Source organism: Lissotriton helveticus, chromosome 1_1 (assembly GCF_964261635.1).
Source record: "Lissotriton helveticus chromosome 1_1, aLisHel1.1, whole genome shotgun sequence".
NCBI lineage: Eukaryota > Metazoa > Chordata > Amphibia > Caudata > Salamandridae > Lissotriton > Lissotriton helveticus.
This window is the reverse complement of record NC_136057.1, coordinates 2072869547-2072884185: the sequence shown is the minus strand read 5'-3', so window position 1 is coordinate 2072884185 and position 14639 is coordinate 2072869547.

The following is a 14639-nucleotide window of genomic DNA, read 5'->3' as shown; positions in this document are numbered from 1 at the left end:
CCATGAATTATTTCAGGCACCATAAAACATTAGCAAAATAGGAGAAGAGCATGTTCATGTCTGTGTCCATGTAAGATTCATGATGAAATCTTAATCTTTTTCTAATAACCCATGCTGCCAACATGCACAGATATTGGCCTGGTGGCACTGAATTACAATATATATAGCGAACCCGGAACGAAGAAGTTATTGGGGCATTTTTTTCATTTTTATAAATAAATTCATACAGGTGTCCCTCCTGCACATAAACAAACCTAAAATGCCAGTTTGAAAACGTATGTGTGTGCTGCTTCATGCAGCACACATGTAAGTTACAAAATGGCATTTTTTTAAAAGGTTTGTTTATGTACAGGAAGGGACACCTTCCTGTAGTGAAACAAACTATGGCATTTTGCTTTTTCCATGTGCGCTGCACATATGGAAAAAGCAAAAAAGCGGAGAAATAAAGCATTTCTCCTCTTCTCGTCACCTTAAAACCAGGATTTTCCTGGTCTTAAGTTCGGCGCTGCCACCTATTATCCCCACCCTTGATAATTGGTGAGAGCGTCAAATTCAAGGGGTGTTGCGGTGGAACGCCCACCACAACACCCACTGCACGCCCCTTTCATGCTAAATTTAGCGTGAAAGGGACTCTATTATCAAGGCAGGGTTAAGCCATGGCCATGTTAAGTGGCTTAACACTGCTTTGATGATAGGAAGCTGTCCCTATCACCACCACAACATCACAAAAAGTGACATTGTGGTGGCAATAGGGGCTTGATAACATGCCCCAGTAGATTGGGTTTAGCATGAGAAAACTGCACCTTTTTAAACCAGGTGCAAGGAAGGAGAAATGCTTCCATTTCTCCTTCCTTTTCTGACTTTGCATGTGAGCTGCACTGTACTGCACGCATACAAAGTGGGAAACGCTTTCCCTTGTGTTTAGAATTTTGTACAGTCAAGGTACCCTTCCTGTACAAAACCTATGCTATTCTCACATACACACCCTAGTACTATGGCGCAAAGGTGTGTGCATGGTGCACAGCAGCTGTAATCAGCACCGGAGCAGGGGGAAGGGGAGGAGAGAGCCATATCTTTGAAAATATGGCGCTCTCCTGCTACCTCCCTGTCACGCAACGCAGTCTCTCTGGAGGCTGCGTTGCATGGAGACTTAATAAATATCCCCCGAAATCTCTGACCATAAAAGAAGATCTTCTAATTATAACATGAAAAAGGGTACTGGTACTTTTAAGATATGTTTTTTCTATAAAACCAGAAATAAGGAGCGAAATACCCCAGGGTCTCTTTGCTGTTTGTTTCATTCTTTTAAATATTTTTATAAGGCAGAAGCGATTACCATCACAAGAAAAATTGAAGACACAAACTATAAACATAATCATAAATTAAGGAAGAATAAGAGAATTAAGTTCCATCCTTCATAAACGAACAGTCCTGACAAAGAAGTAATCTTGTACCTATGTGGAGGCCAAAAAGGGATAGAACAACAATTTAAGTTCCTCAAAAAGAACTTTTACCCAATCGATGGCTGTTATAAATTGGCACTTTACCTACTCAGAAACCACCACAGCTAATCTAAAAAATCCACCGCCTATGGAGACATGAATTTGTGATTAAGGGTGTGTATTGCTGGAAAGTACTATACCACATAGGTCAACATTTTGAGAATCATAGAAGTCTAGAATTGTTCCTACACAGTAGTTTGTGCCCAAATTGCGATTCCTAGACCTGTTATAATACCTCACCTTCAGGGTTTTCCATAGACACATTTAGGGCGGTAAAACCATCATTAGGTCCAGAGAAAATATCCTGAAAAGTCAGAATTACATGCAAAATCAGTGCATAAACTCTAGTTTCTGTGTCATTTCCCGATTCTTCTGGGGAATTTAAATAATGGTGCAATTTCGCATCGTGAATCTTAAAAGCTCACAATTTTGGTGATGTCAAGTGCAAAATTAATAGAGATGTTCTCGTGTTAGTTAGGTGCCAACCATGGTACTGCAGGAGCTGAAAAGGTTGGCTGTACTCTTTTACACACGGAGTTGCTAGCATTGGCTCTAATGAAACGAAGGTTTGGTTTTACTCATCTCTCGCCAGTATGAGAGCAGAAGTTAACAGTGCTTTAATATTTTTAAGTCTCGGCCTGATCCAGCGCATGCGCTGTTCTGGCTGAGACATTTAGTAGCTGCTTTTAAAAGTGCTACTTTCCCAGCGACCAGCTTGCTAGAATGCGCACAAGAGCATACGAAGTCCACGCGCATTCGCGTAATAGCAAGCTGGTAGCCGGCAAGGTAGCACTTGCATTTTTTTTGTTTTTGCGATCGCGCTAGGTGCATTTTCCAAGCGCGCACACAACTCCCGCTTCTCCCCCTCGCGCACGGCCAATCCTTGTTTAGGACATGAGCCCTGACCCTTCTACGACCGGTTCCATACTCTACTTTTTAATTTTTTTACTAATAACATATAAAATACTGGTACTGTTTCGTGGACGCAGGCTTGTGACGCAGGGTTGGAGATGCAATGAAAAGAGCTTACATTCTCTCCGGTGTGCTAATACCGGAACAGCTGATCGACCAGCCAGTTCTGAGCACAATGTCCGCAGATGTCACTCTAACAGTCCCAGTCATCCGCTACCATGGAAACATAACGCCACCGCTCACTAGATGGCATTCCTCCCGTAACATGGTCCACAGGCTGCTCGCTGCCATGAAGAGAGCTTGACTCTGCCGTGCTGTAGTGTTCTGCTTTTCAGGAAGTGCACCTTGTGCCCTTGTGCCTCCGAGTGTGTCTGTGTGTGAGAGAGCTTACCCCGGCCGTCCTGTAGTGATCTGTTTGTCAGGGTGTGCGCCTTGTGTTACTGTGTCTCCGAGTTAGATGGTATCCATGGCTCCGTCTTGAGAGGAAGCCGGCCCGTGTCCTTTCACTTTAAATTTCCTAATATCTTCTCTTTCTCTTTTCTAGCCTACTCTTCACTTCGTATTTAGCCTACTTCCTGCTCTACCTACTTGCAGCCCTCTCCCTCGCCAGTCCTTTCCTGCATGTGCCCTCCACTGATCCTCCTAATGGGTATAGAATACCCAATGCTTTCCAGTGTTACATAACAAACCACTTAACCGGGGGCAAAGTGCAGACTTAATCAAAAGAAAACACGTACAGCACATTAGATAACAAGAGCTGGCAGAGTGCAGAGCAACGGGTATAAGTGCAGCAGCGAGCGCCGATCCCATCTGCGTGCATTGGGCGGGTTGGCGAATCCCAGAGCGTGACCAAAAAAACGTGTGATTCTTCATGAGCAAATCAGTTCAGCTACGTGGGCCACAGTTCCAAATATGTTTGATGGAAGTACGTCAGAACCCACTGTTTTAGTTTTGTGTATAGCTCGTCTTGTTTGAGGGAGCAGCAGTAATTATAACACTAAAACCAGACTGTTTGACGCCTAATGTTAGATTTTTGTGACAAGGCAATCTTTAAGCACACCGTTGTTTATAACTATGATGGAGACAGTCGAGGGCTAGCCTTTTCTGCATAGACTCTGAGGATGAGAAATTATTTTTTGTTTTTTCTAGAAGAATTTTGAAGTGTGCGGTCCTGCATTTTGTGTGATCAGCGGCAAACAAGTTATTTTAGGCTCAGAACGTTTTTTCACTACGATCCAACACTGTTGACACATTGGGCCTCATTTATGAAAAGTGGCGCATCGCTGCGTGAAAACAGCGATGCGTCACTTTTCATTGCGCATTCCTTACTACACCAATGATGCGTCATATTTAAAGTATGACACATCATGTCACAAGGAGTTACAGATACGTCAGTATTTCTGAAGTATCTGTAGGCCCAAAAGTGACGCATTGCTGGAGTGTATCACAAAAGTTACGCAACTCCATCAATGTGTCCTTTCACATGGGCCAAGCCCCATTTGAAAGTGCTTGCGTCAGTCTTACGACTGCTGTGAGACAGGCGTAAGATTTTGACGCATTTGAGTCCTAGAAGTGGCACAGTGAAATCTTATCGATTTCACTGCATCACTTCCATGACCCTTTCTTGCGTCAAAACGCCCCCCCTTGCATACATTATACCGGGCGCAGGTATAATGTGGCGCTGGGGTTTACAAAGTGACGCATCTACCTAGATAGGTCACTTTGTAAATATGGCGCAACAAGGCACATTTTTTACGCCACTGGTGCGTCACAAAAAGTGACGCACCGCAGTGTAAAAGTGATGCACGGCCTCATAAATGAGGCCCATTATTTTTATGTGCAGTGCCTGCGTGTGGCCTTCATCCATTCATGATACCCATTTTCCTATCGATGAGCAACATGGTGCTTAATTTTTTTGTTCTTGATGAACAATTGCCTGTCATGTCTTTGTAAAGTGGCAATCACACTGCCCTCACTTCATGACCCAGGGTATCCTCTAGCCGTCAGCTGAGCTTAAAGTGAACATGGGCCCCACCAATCTAGATCTGGAGAAAGGAAGAGTGTCCCAGAGAAGCTCTTGGATGTGGAGCACTGTGCTATGCCTCTATATTAGAATCCAAACCTCATTGGCGGGATTGCAAAGTCCACTGTGAGAACGTTGGACAGTCCAGGCTGTGAATATGAGTCTATTCATTGGTAGTGTGCCCAGTGGTGTAGTGAACCATGCAATTCAGCAGCTTAAGCGGAGACATCACTGGGCCCTATAGCTCCGGTGAACTAAGTCCTACTAAAAAAGGTAATTCGTTGTTTATGGGCCTCTTCTGTCTGCATGTCTTCAGGAAAAGTGCCTATAAATAATACAGTTAGGGAAACGACGACAGAGGGGTTTTGGAGGTGGGCTGTAATAAAGCAAACTGAGAAAGAGAAACAATAACATTTTGACAATAGTGGAAATCACAGAGAGGGACAAGTTGAAGAAGCATTGGCATAGCCAATAGGTCTCGCCTTTGGGACATTATAAGTGTTTAGTTATCCAGCACAATATCCTTGGTGAAACAACATCAACTGTTGCATGGCAAAACACTTATAAGGTCCAAAAGCCGAGACCTATTGGCTATACTAATGCTTGTTTATTTAACCTATCTTCTAATGACTTAATTAAATTCCTCCTTTCACTGGAGTCTTGCTTTTCTTCAGACCAATCCTTTCTATCACTTTATGAGCTCCAGTAGCTACATTTTGTCAGGACAATATGCGCACCTGATCTGTTCGATTTGGGAATGGGTAGGCAGAAGAGATGTAATAATACCTCCCACCCAATAGGTTACAAGAAGTAAGATGATGTTTGTTTAACCTCTGTGCCTAAAAAATAGTCTAACCTAGTGCCATGTAGTTTGGTTCTCATATAAAGCGCTCTAATGCCCATGGGATTACCTTCGTCCTATGTGTATAAAAGTGCAGTATTGATTCCGTACGTCCAGATTGAGTTAGAATACTGAAGTGCGATATATAAATACACATTGAGTCAAAAAGAAACACGTCAAAATCAATTCCCGTGGGTGTTCCATAATGATAAGAAGGTAAGATAAACGATTAACTAAATTCATTTTAGTCACATTCCAGCTACCTTAGAAAAATGCCTACGTGTGATATTCGAGTCATGTTGGTAGTAACATGGCACGTACAAGACGTCATTTGTCATAAAAATCCAGAGCCCCGCTGTTTCTATCGACACCTGAAGGCTTCTGTCATCTTGCCCGAAAAGAATAATCTAGGTTCAATTATTTTCCTGATAATCTGCAAACAGAGCAGTGCACACAACGTGTTATCTGCACGGTACACACAAGAGGCCTCAGTTAACACTGAAGAAACCACATAACTAGGGAAAAGTTGGGCTTGGCAATGGCAAGACGATAACAGGAGCCTGTCTGACAGCTTGAACAATGAGTTTGCTAAACTGATTGAAACTGGGAAACATTTGCACGTACGCATTAGCTCTGCAATACTCTTGTGGAAATTAATTTAGGCATTTGTTTAAATGGTAATTTGCCAGTTATCCTATGTACGGTTTATGCTTTGATATATGAAAAAGACAGAAGCCTCGGATTATTTACTTGTAAGTAATTTCTCTGATTTTTCCATACTCGGCCAATTACTCACTCTATGAGTGAATGTGCCATTCCCCTTTAACTTTTGTTTCTATTACTGAAGTAGAGAATCTAGCCAAAAACCACTTCGTCCCCTCAACACTTCCTGATCCATACCAAGCCATTGAACGCAACAGGGTGCGAGGAGAGGTAGTGCATATTGGGACGAGTAAAGAAGAATAGGGGAAATGAAGATCATCTGTAGATAATCTGAGCATTACCTCCCCATTTTCTCCCACATCCCACTGCTTTCTCTATGAGCTCCACCCAAGCAACATCCTCTTTCATCGATCAAGAGACCATAATCAGACTGTATAAAGGAGAAAAGACAGAAAGTTAAATTACTTTTCCATTATCAACAGGTATCAACACACATATGTGATGCAAAAACAGGTATTTTACGACGTTAATGGACGCAAACAGAGTTTGAAAACAAACAAGCCAAATTTAGAAACGTGTTAACTGCAATGAAACTGTAAACAAATGAGGACCAGAAGATAGCTTTAAAAATGCCCTTGATGGATACTATTGTTCAATAAGCCCAGAGATACCCACTCCCCAAGCTGAATGAACTTCACTGTAAAATGGATCACACGACAATTCTAAAAGGCTAATGTTAGAAATGAGCGTCTCTTGTTGGCCTCCGGTTCTTACTGAAGGGGAGGTGATGCAGCAGTTTCTTACTGTGCTGGGAGGTTTTGCGTGGTTTCTTACTGCCACCTCGGTGTCATTGCCGGCTTGGCGCCAAGATGCAATGCGTGAAGATCGGAAATGCGTCGGTTCTCCATGCGGCTGCCACATTGACACCGTGTTGTTCTCTCTAGCCACAGTCCCACAATGCGTTGGTTGTTGCAGCCGCACAGCAGGGGCTGTGCCGTTATCGGTGCGTATGCTTCACACTTCTCAAAATTGCTTTACTTTACTATCTTGCAGCGTAAAACAGGCTCCAGAGACCCCACAATGTCAATGCCCACCCTCTAAAAGAGGGTGCTAACAACAGGGAAGATTTGGAGAGGAGCCTTACACTTCCTCCCACTATTGCCACTTGCCTGGCAAGTTTGGCAAGTCCGACAATGAGTGTCAGAATCCTTGCGCATCCGGGGCCATTAAAAGTGGGTGACAAGCCTTTCAGAGGTCTTGTCTTGCCCCAGAAGTCCTGCTAAAGGCATATCATGAGCCAGACCCAGTAGGAAGGCTCTGAAGCTCTGAGGTACCACCAGCAAATGGGCTGACCCAGGCTCAGCAGCCATAGGCTCACTATACCGGAGATCATTCTCACAGTAAATCCAATGGGACCCAGTCTGATCACCTGCTGCCTGGCCAACAAGAGAGGGGCATTCCAGCCGCTCCTTACAGAACTGCCCCGGAGGGGCCTTATTCCTGCTGCCAATGGGTCATTTTAGGCACATCACCCAGTTCAGCCACTTGTTCCTCTCTAGACTCCAGAGCATCCCCCTCAGGGTCAGCCTCCTCCTGGACCATGGATACCTCGGGGCCGGTTTCCTGTGCCCTGTACCTCCTTTCTTTCTGGCAGGCTCCTAGGCCATTCTTTCAGGCTCCAGGTCCTCCTGATTGCCCCTACCGTCTGCTATAGACCGAGTGGTCACACACGCCCACTCAGGTAGACCTGACATCCCCAAATGAGACTTACGTTCAACTTCCTCCCAAGGGGAACTCTCCAGATCATTTCCAAGCTGACAGTCAGCAGGCATGGCTGGCCTCACAACAACTTTTAAAGTACCAGAACCCACCCCGCCCCCTCAATGGGAACCTGTGCCACTTTGCAGAGGTACTCTGACTTGCCATCTGCAACTACTCAGTAGAATGTGTTGGGGACCACCTGCTCCTCAGACACTAGCCGACAACTGACAGCTGCCACACTTGCTCCAGTGTCTCTCTGAGCTTCCACTCTATGCCATTGATTGTCACCCACTGCCTGTATTTCAGGCAGATGAGTCCTTGGGACCATCTAACTGTCTTCTAAAGAGATCAGGGTCATCTCTGTGGGCTCTCGTCCCCCTTGGGCACCCAACTCCTCGCCCATGGGTTCAGTAGCTATCTCCCAGGGTGGTCCGCCGGTGGTTGCAGTGGTAATATATTTGGGACACCTAGAGTCCCTATGGAAGTCACCCACCTGACCACAAGCATAACATGTGTGGGGCCATTTTGGGCCTGCTTACCTGCAGGGACCCATGGCTTTTTTTCAGTGGGGGGCTGTGAACCTTTCCCTTGGTTACCTTGGGAATTACTTTGGGGCCCTTTTTGGAACTCATTTTGTTTACCCCGGTCCCCCCACTCTTCTGCTGTGGACCCTGTCCACCCCTGGCAGAGTCTCCCACATGACCTTTTAGGTCCCTGGTACTGACCCAGCGGTCCGCCTCCACAGGAAGCTTCCTGGGGTCAGTCAGCTTACTGTCAATCAAGTGCTGGCATAGCTCTGAAAAATAACTATTTGACAAGTGCTCCCATGCAACCAAATCATAGAGCTCCTGAAACTCATTCACCTGGCTACCCGTCACCAATCCACCCAGTGCTCGGCAAAAATCAGAGACATACTCCACCCAAGTGCTTGACTCCAACTTCCTACAAGCCTTTAACTTCTGTCTGTATAGTTCTGGGGTCAAACATACCTCCTTACCATGGCTTCCTTTATGGGGGCATAAGACATCTGATCTTCAGTGGGCAATACTAGCAGTGTATCACTCCTCTTAGTTAGTAAACGTCTCCACAGCCCCACTCCCCAGTCTCTCTCAGGAATTCTGTAGGACCTCATTGCTACTTCATATGCTTTGAACCAGTGACCAATGTCATCATGCTACATAAAATCCTTAGTAATCTCCTTGGGGATGTTTACCTTCCCTTCTCCAGACATAGATGGTGCGCTGCCACCTTTGGGATTGGACCCTATTAGATCCAGTTCCCTCAAAACTCTCCCATGCTCTAAGAGCATTTTTTTCTCTTTCAGGGCTAATTTCCCCCTCTGAAATTCCTACTCTTTATCCTCTTTCCCCAGCCTGAGCTTAGTGAGCTCTAATTCATGCATACGGTTTTTCTCCCCTTTGAAGATACACTACTTCTCCTACCCCCCGGGATGGTAACCTCCCCCCAGGTAGACCAAATAGCCTATCCTACTGTTCATCTAAATTCTACACCTCCTCCATAGGCTGCTCGGTAGGCTCGCTGGCATCCCTTGATTCCAAACAGGCCCTCAGCGCCTTTAGGAATTCCTCCTTTCTGGAAAGGCCTCTTCCAGAGATTTTAAACTTTTTGCAGATAGCTCTCAACTGTGGAACAGTGTAAGTTGCAATCTTAACCTCTTCAAACTCAATATCCATAGATGCAATTGATGCTGGCTTTGCCATAATGAAGAATGGCAGTTCTCAGTTAGTTGCAAGAAACAAATATAGTCCCAAAGAAAAAAAAGTTTCACCAATTGTATGTGGTTGTGTGATGATCTGCACTCTAATAGTAGTGTACACCAATCACTGTATGTAAGAAACAAATGGAAGTCCAGATACTCACTGCTGACCACCAGAGTTAGATATAGGGGTCTCTAGTTGTCAGAGGTAGGTGCCTTTGTCCAAGTAGGGACCCTTCTTACTAGTCAGGGTAAGGGGGATTAACCCCTGATCACCCCCTTGGTAGCTTGTCATGAGCAAACAGGCTTATCTCAGAGGCAGCGTATAAAGCATTTGTGAATACATACAGTAATACAGTACAAGCACTACAAATAGTCTCCACACCAGTTTAGAAAAATAAATAATCTTTATCTAAAACAAACAAGACCAACATCATACAGATCCACAATACAGTAATCAAAATGTGACTTTCAAAAGGTAAAAAAAGTTCTGTTCAAAGCAAATTGCAGATGCAACACTTTTCACACAAAGTGTTTGGATGCGTCACGCACATAAACAAACTCTGCCGCCGGGAAGGTGGTGCGTTGGTTCCTTTCACCCAGGGAAGGTGATGCATTGGTTCCTTACTTCGGGAGAGGTAATGAGTCAATGCCTTACTGCCAACGCAGGGGCAGTCATGTGTCGGTTCCTTACTGAAGGGGAGGTGATGCTTCAGTTTCTTACTGTGCGGGACTGTGAAGCGTCGGTTTCTTATTGCGACACTGGTTTCCTTGGCGGCGGGGTGCCAGATGCAATGCCTGAGGATCGAGGATGCGTAGGTACTTGATACAACGGTTGCAACAGCCCTGCGTTCTTCTCTCTAGCTGCGGTCCCACGGTGCATTGATTCTTGCAGTGGCACACGAGTGCCTGCATCGGAATCGGTGCGATGCGGTGATATCGGACTTTGTAGATTGGTGCACTCCATGCGCCGTGCAGCAATTTCTCAAATCGCAGGCAGGCGCCGCATTGATTTCTTCGGCGATGTGGCAGAAACAGATGTTAATGGGCTGTGCTTCTCGAAGTTGTGTTACTTTTTCCAGCTCCCAGCAGTAAACAGCCTCCAGAGGTCCAAAGCTGCAGCAGGCACCGCTTAGCAGGTCAGAACTCTCAGCAAGGAAGTTCAGGGGAGCTGGTGGTGAAGTCTTTGTGTCCCTGAGACTTGAGAACAGGAGGCAAGCTTCATTCCAAGCCCTTGGAGATCTTCCTCAAGCAGGGGACACAGCACACTGCAAAGTTCTTGTCCTTTTCCTGGCAGAAACAGCCACTGCAGGCCAACCTCAGATAGCAAATAGTGAAGGGGCAGTACTCCTCCTCAGTTTCTCCATCTCTTCTCCTTGACAAAGGTTGCTCTTCATTCCTAGAAGTGATCTAAAGTTCAGGGGTCTGGGCCCCAGTCTTTATAGCACAAAAGCCTGTGTTCTCTAGTGGCTGAAATGCTCTTTGCCCAGCCAAAACCGGTTCTGTCCTCTCTGGTGCCGCTTCCTGGCAAGAGGTGGAGCCAGCATTGTCAAAGGCACACAGGGCCTATTCAGGTGCAAGGGAAATCTCCTCCCACCACTCTGACTGCAGACCGGACCTATGCAGGTGCTAGGGAGAACTGCTCCCCCACTCTGAATGCAACCCAGGTCTGTTCAGCCCAGCTCTGACTCATTCAAGAAAGGCAGGATCCACATCAACCCACCGTCCTGTGGAGTCTGTCTGAGAGAATGCACATCCCCAGCCCCTATCACTCCAAAGCCAGACAGTCAATACACAAACCAGCAGAGGCACACTGGTTGGTTAGGCAAGAGAATACCTACTTTCTAAACGTTGTATTTTAAATCCCAGAATGTAAAAATCACCCTCACTAAAAGATGCATCTTAACATTCTGAGTTGAAGCATATCAAACTGTATTTTCCTATCTTGTTCCCCTGGCAGTAATACTCATAAGATGTTATGAGCAAGCTTCCCATTCTATCTTCTAGGACAGATAGCCTTACAATAGTGAAACATGAAATTGGCAGTATTTTACTAACAGGACATGCCACACAAATCAGGGAATGCCCTACCTTTCACATACACTGCACCCTGTCCACAGGGGTATATTGGGCCTACCTTAGGGGTGAATAACATGTAAGAAAAGGGAAGGGTACAGCCTGGCAAGTGGGCGCACTTGCTGAGTCGACATGGCAGTAAAAACTACAGGCTCACTAACAAATTTGATTAACAGGCCATGGGCACATACAGTGCACTGTACTAGGCACTTAACAGTCAACCAAATATACCAATCATGGAAACACAAATTCATAATAACAATTTACAAAGAGAGCACTTGCACTTTGGCACTGATCAGCAGTGGCAAAAAGCCCTAAGCATCTAGATCAGCAAAACAAAATCCATCACATGGTAAAAATACAGGAGACAAAGGCAAAAAAATGCAGGGGAAAGCCACACCAAGGCTGTCAGGTCTAACTGATAAGATAATTTCTATCTTTACTGACATCCTCCTAAATCAGTCCCTACTACTCATACCTTTCTCATTCAACTTTAGTTGGTCATAAGACCATAAAAGTGAAATTTACAATTTGCTAATACACATCAGATTCAGGAATTAGATGAAACATAAAATGCATGGCAAGTTCATGATAATACATTATTAAGTTAATAACGTCCAAAAATGTATTAGTAAAAAAGAGATACATTATTAAAAACATGGCCTGAGCTTAAGCCCAAGGGTAAAAAAAGTAGTTCATTATCTTCATGCTGGAAGGCCATTTCTCAAATTCACCTCCAGCTAGGTGAACCTCATTGTTACAAGATCAACTAGTCATAACTGCACTGTTGCCACAATGATCAGGGGAACCAACCACTTATACCTCAACAATTCCATCACAGAATGCTATGCGGCTATTTCTTGAATTGATTTAACAAATAATGTGCAGAATTAACAGTCTCTTCCTCTTTACATCATCTTCTTCCTTATTCCCCACATATGGCTCAGGAATGTTGCGACTGAACAAGCTATCACATTTCTCGGGTCGGATTTTAATATGCACAAAACTTCCCTATGATTGCTGGTCCCCAGTTGTTTACATAGGAATGTGAGCCATTTTGCTCCAGGGCAAAAATAAGCAGGACAGGCAAATAAGATGTGCACTGGTGATTCAGGTGATGCAATGCAATGAGGGCAGGAATGTGGTGCTACTGTGGAATTGCGCCGTGAGCGGGTGTGTGCATTTAATGGGAGCGTACCAATCCTGAACTACATATACAGTTTTCAGTCTAATGGAGACTTAATAATATATAAAAAGTGTTCTAAAAAGGGAACAGATTCAAAATCTGTGAACTCAGTTCTTAGACTTGGCAGCAGCTTGGTGGAAGACCCAGCCCCAGCGCTGCAATTTTATTTGGGCTTTTGTGGGGATTGAGGCTGGGTCCCTATTTTCCCAAAGATCTTCAAGCCATATATTAGCTAGCAAGTACTTTAAATTCTTTAGCAACCCTAGTTTGATTTGTTGTCTAAGGGCCTTGGCATAAGAGCTTAACTCAGGAGTTGACCATATTTTCTGCCGAAATAACACTGGTCGGGGGCAAAATGGTGTCTGCAGGTCGGACGTGTGATTGGGGAGCTCTTGTCTGTTTTCCCCCCAACCGACAAAATCCGCGGCGATAGCCTGAGAAAGCCGGAGTTGCAGGCTGTTCATTGCCGGAAGGATTGAACGTGTGAATCCGGATCAAAGATTAACGCGTGAACCAGCAAAAGGGCAGCGAAAGTTTCATCGGCAAGCTCACTCACCTGGTGTCTGTGGCTGCAGGCACCCGGAGGTATCGGAGTGGATGTCAGCGGAGGCGGCGTTGGTGAATGGCAGGATGGCGGAAGTGGTGTGAAATAAAGAAAACAAAGGGCCATATTATCAAGAAAGGGCGATACATTATTGCCGCTTTTATCGGCAGGAAACTGCCGATAAAGGCGATAATGGGCTTGATAATATGCCCTTGTGAATTCTAATAGAAGCCCAGGTTCTGGTGTTAACCTGGGCTTCTATGGGAATTCACAAGGTCATATTATCAAGCCCATTATCGCCGCTTTAGCGGCAGTTTCCTGCCAATAAAAGCGGCGATAATGTCTCGCCCTTTCTTGATACAAGTTTTTTCGGTACTGTTGGAGCGCTGGAGGCAGTGAGAAGTGGATTTAAAGCCTCTGAGGTAATCGTAGGCTGGTTTTGAAACACTTTCAAAGCATCGCTGTTGGAGGCATGCTAAGACCACTATATATGTGCTCAGAAGCGGTGCAGTGCGCATATTTGACTGGCTTGAAGGCTTGAGGACTGTAAAAATTGGCGCACTTGAAGGGAAGGTGATAAATAAGGCTTGAAAACAAATAGAAAGGCAGTGAGCTTCAAAGTGGCGAGGTGGGGACAATACTGGCTTCAAATTAAGAGATATCTGTGCCGGGGAAAATATAGTAGACTTAGTGCGGTACTGAGGTTATATGCCTCCAAAAACAGCGTGGGTGGAAAAAGTAAAGTTGTTTCTGAAGCTAAAAGCAGGGCGTAAAAAATTCCCCAAATATTTCTTGCAGGTAATAGAAGGAAACAGCCAGCTCCACAGCCAGTTCTACATATCCCGCATGCACTTCAAGATGTAACACTGCAAGAGGAAAGTGGAGTTACCAATTATGAGGGTAAAGGAGAAGAACAGGGGCAACAACCGGGAAAAGATGGGCAGAAAGGGGCCCTACTGCAACGAGAGGTTATAGAGTTACCTTGGAAATAGGAGAAAGTGTAGTAGCTACAAGGGAATTTCAAGTGGAGAACAGGTCAATGGAATTAGAGACTGCGTTAAGTACTGATGCTACTACTAGGGAGAGTGATTCAGGGGAGACATTATTCTCCCTATCCGATCCTTCGGACTTGTCGGAGGAAGAAGATGGTGAATTTGGCGGCAAATTTGGCTCTCTGGAGGGGTCTGTAATGAGCATAGGCAGTGATCTGATTAATACGAATTTGGAAGTTGAAAACCTGGATATAACTATGGTGCGCAGGCAAAAGGCAAATAAGGAGAAGGGGGAATGAGCTAAAGGCACTAATATCTGGACTGGGACTTTTCTTCTACAGTTGAAATGACCCCCAAAGGTATGAAAATTGATGAGGGTGGACTTTCAGGGAAATTACATCATGAGGTATCCTGCGAGTCGA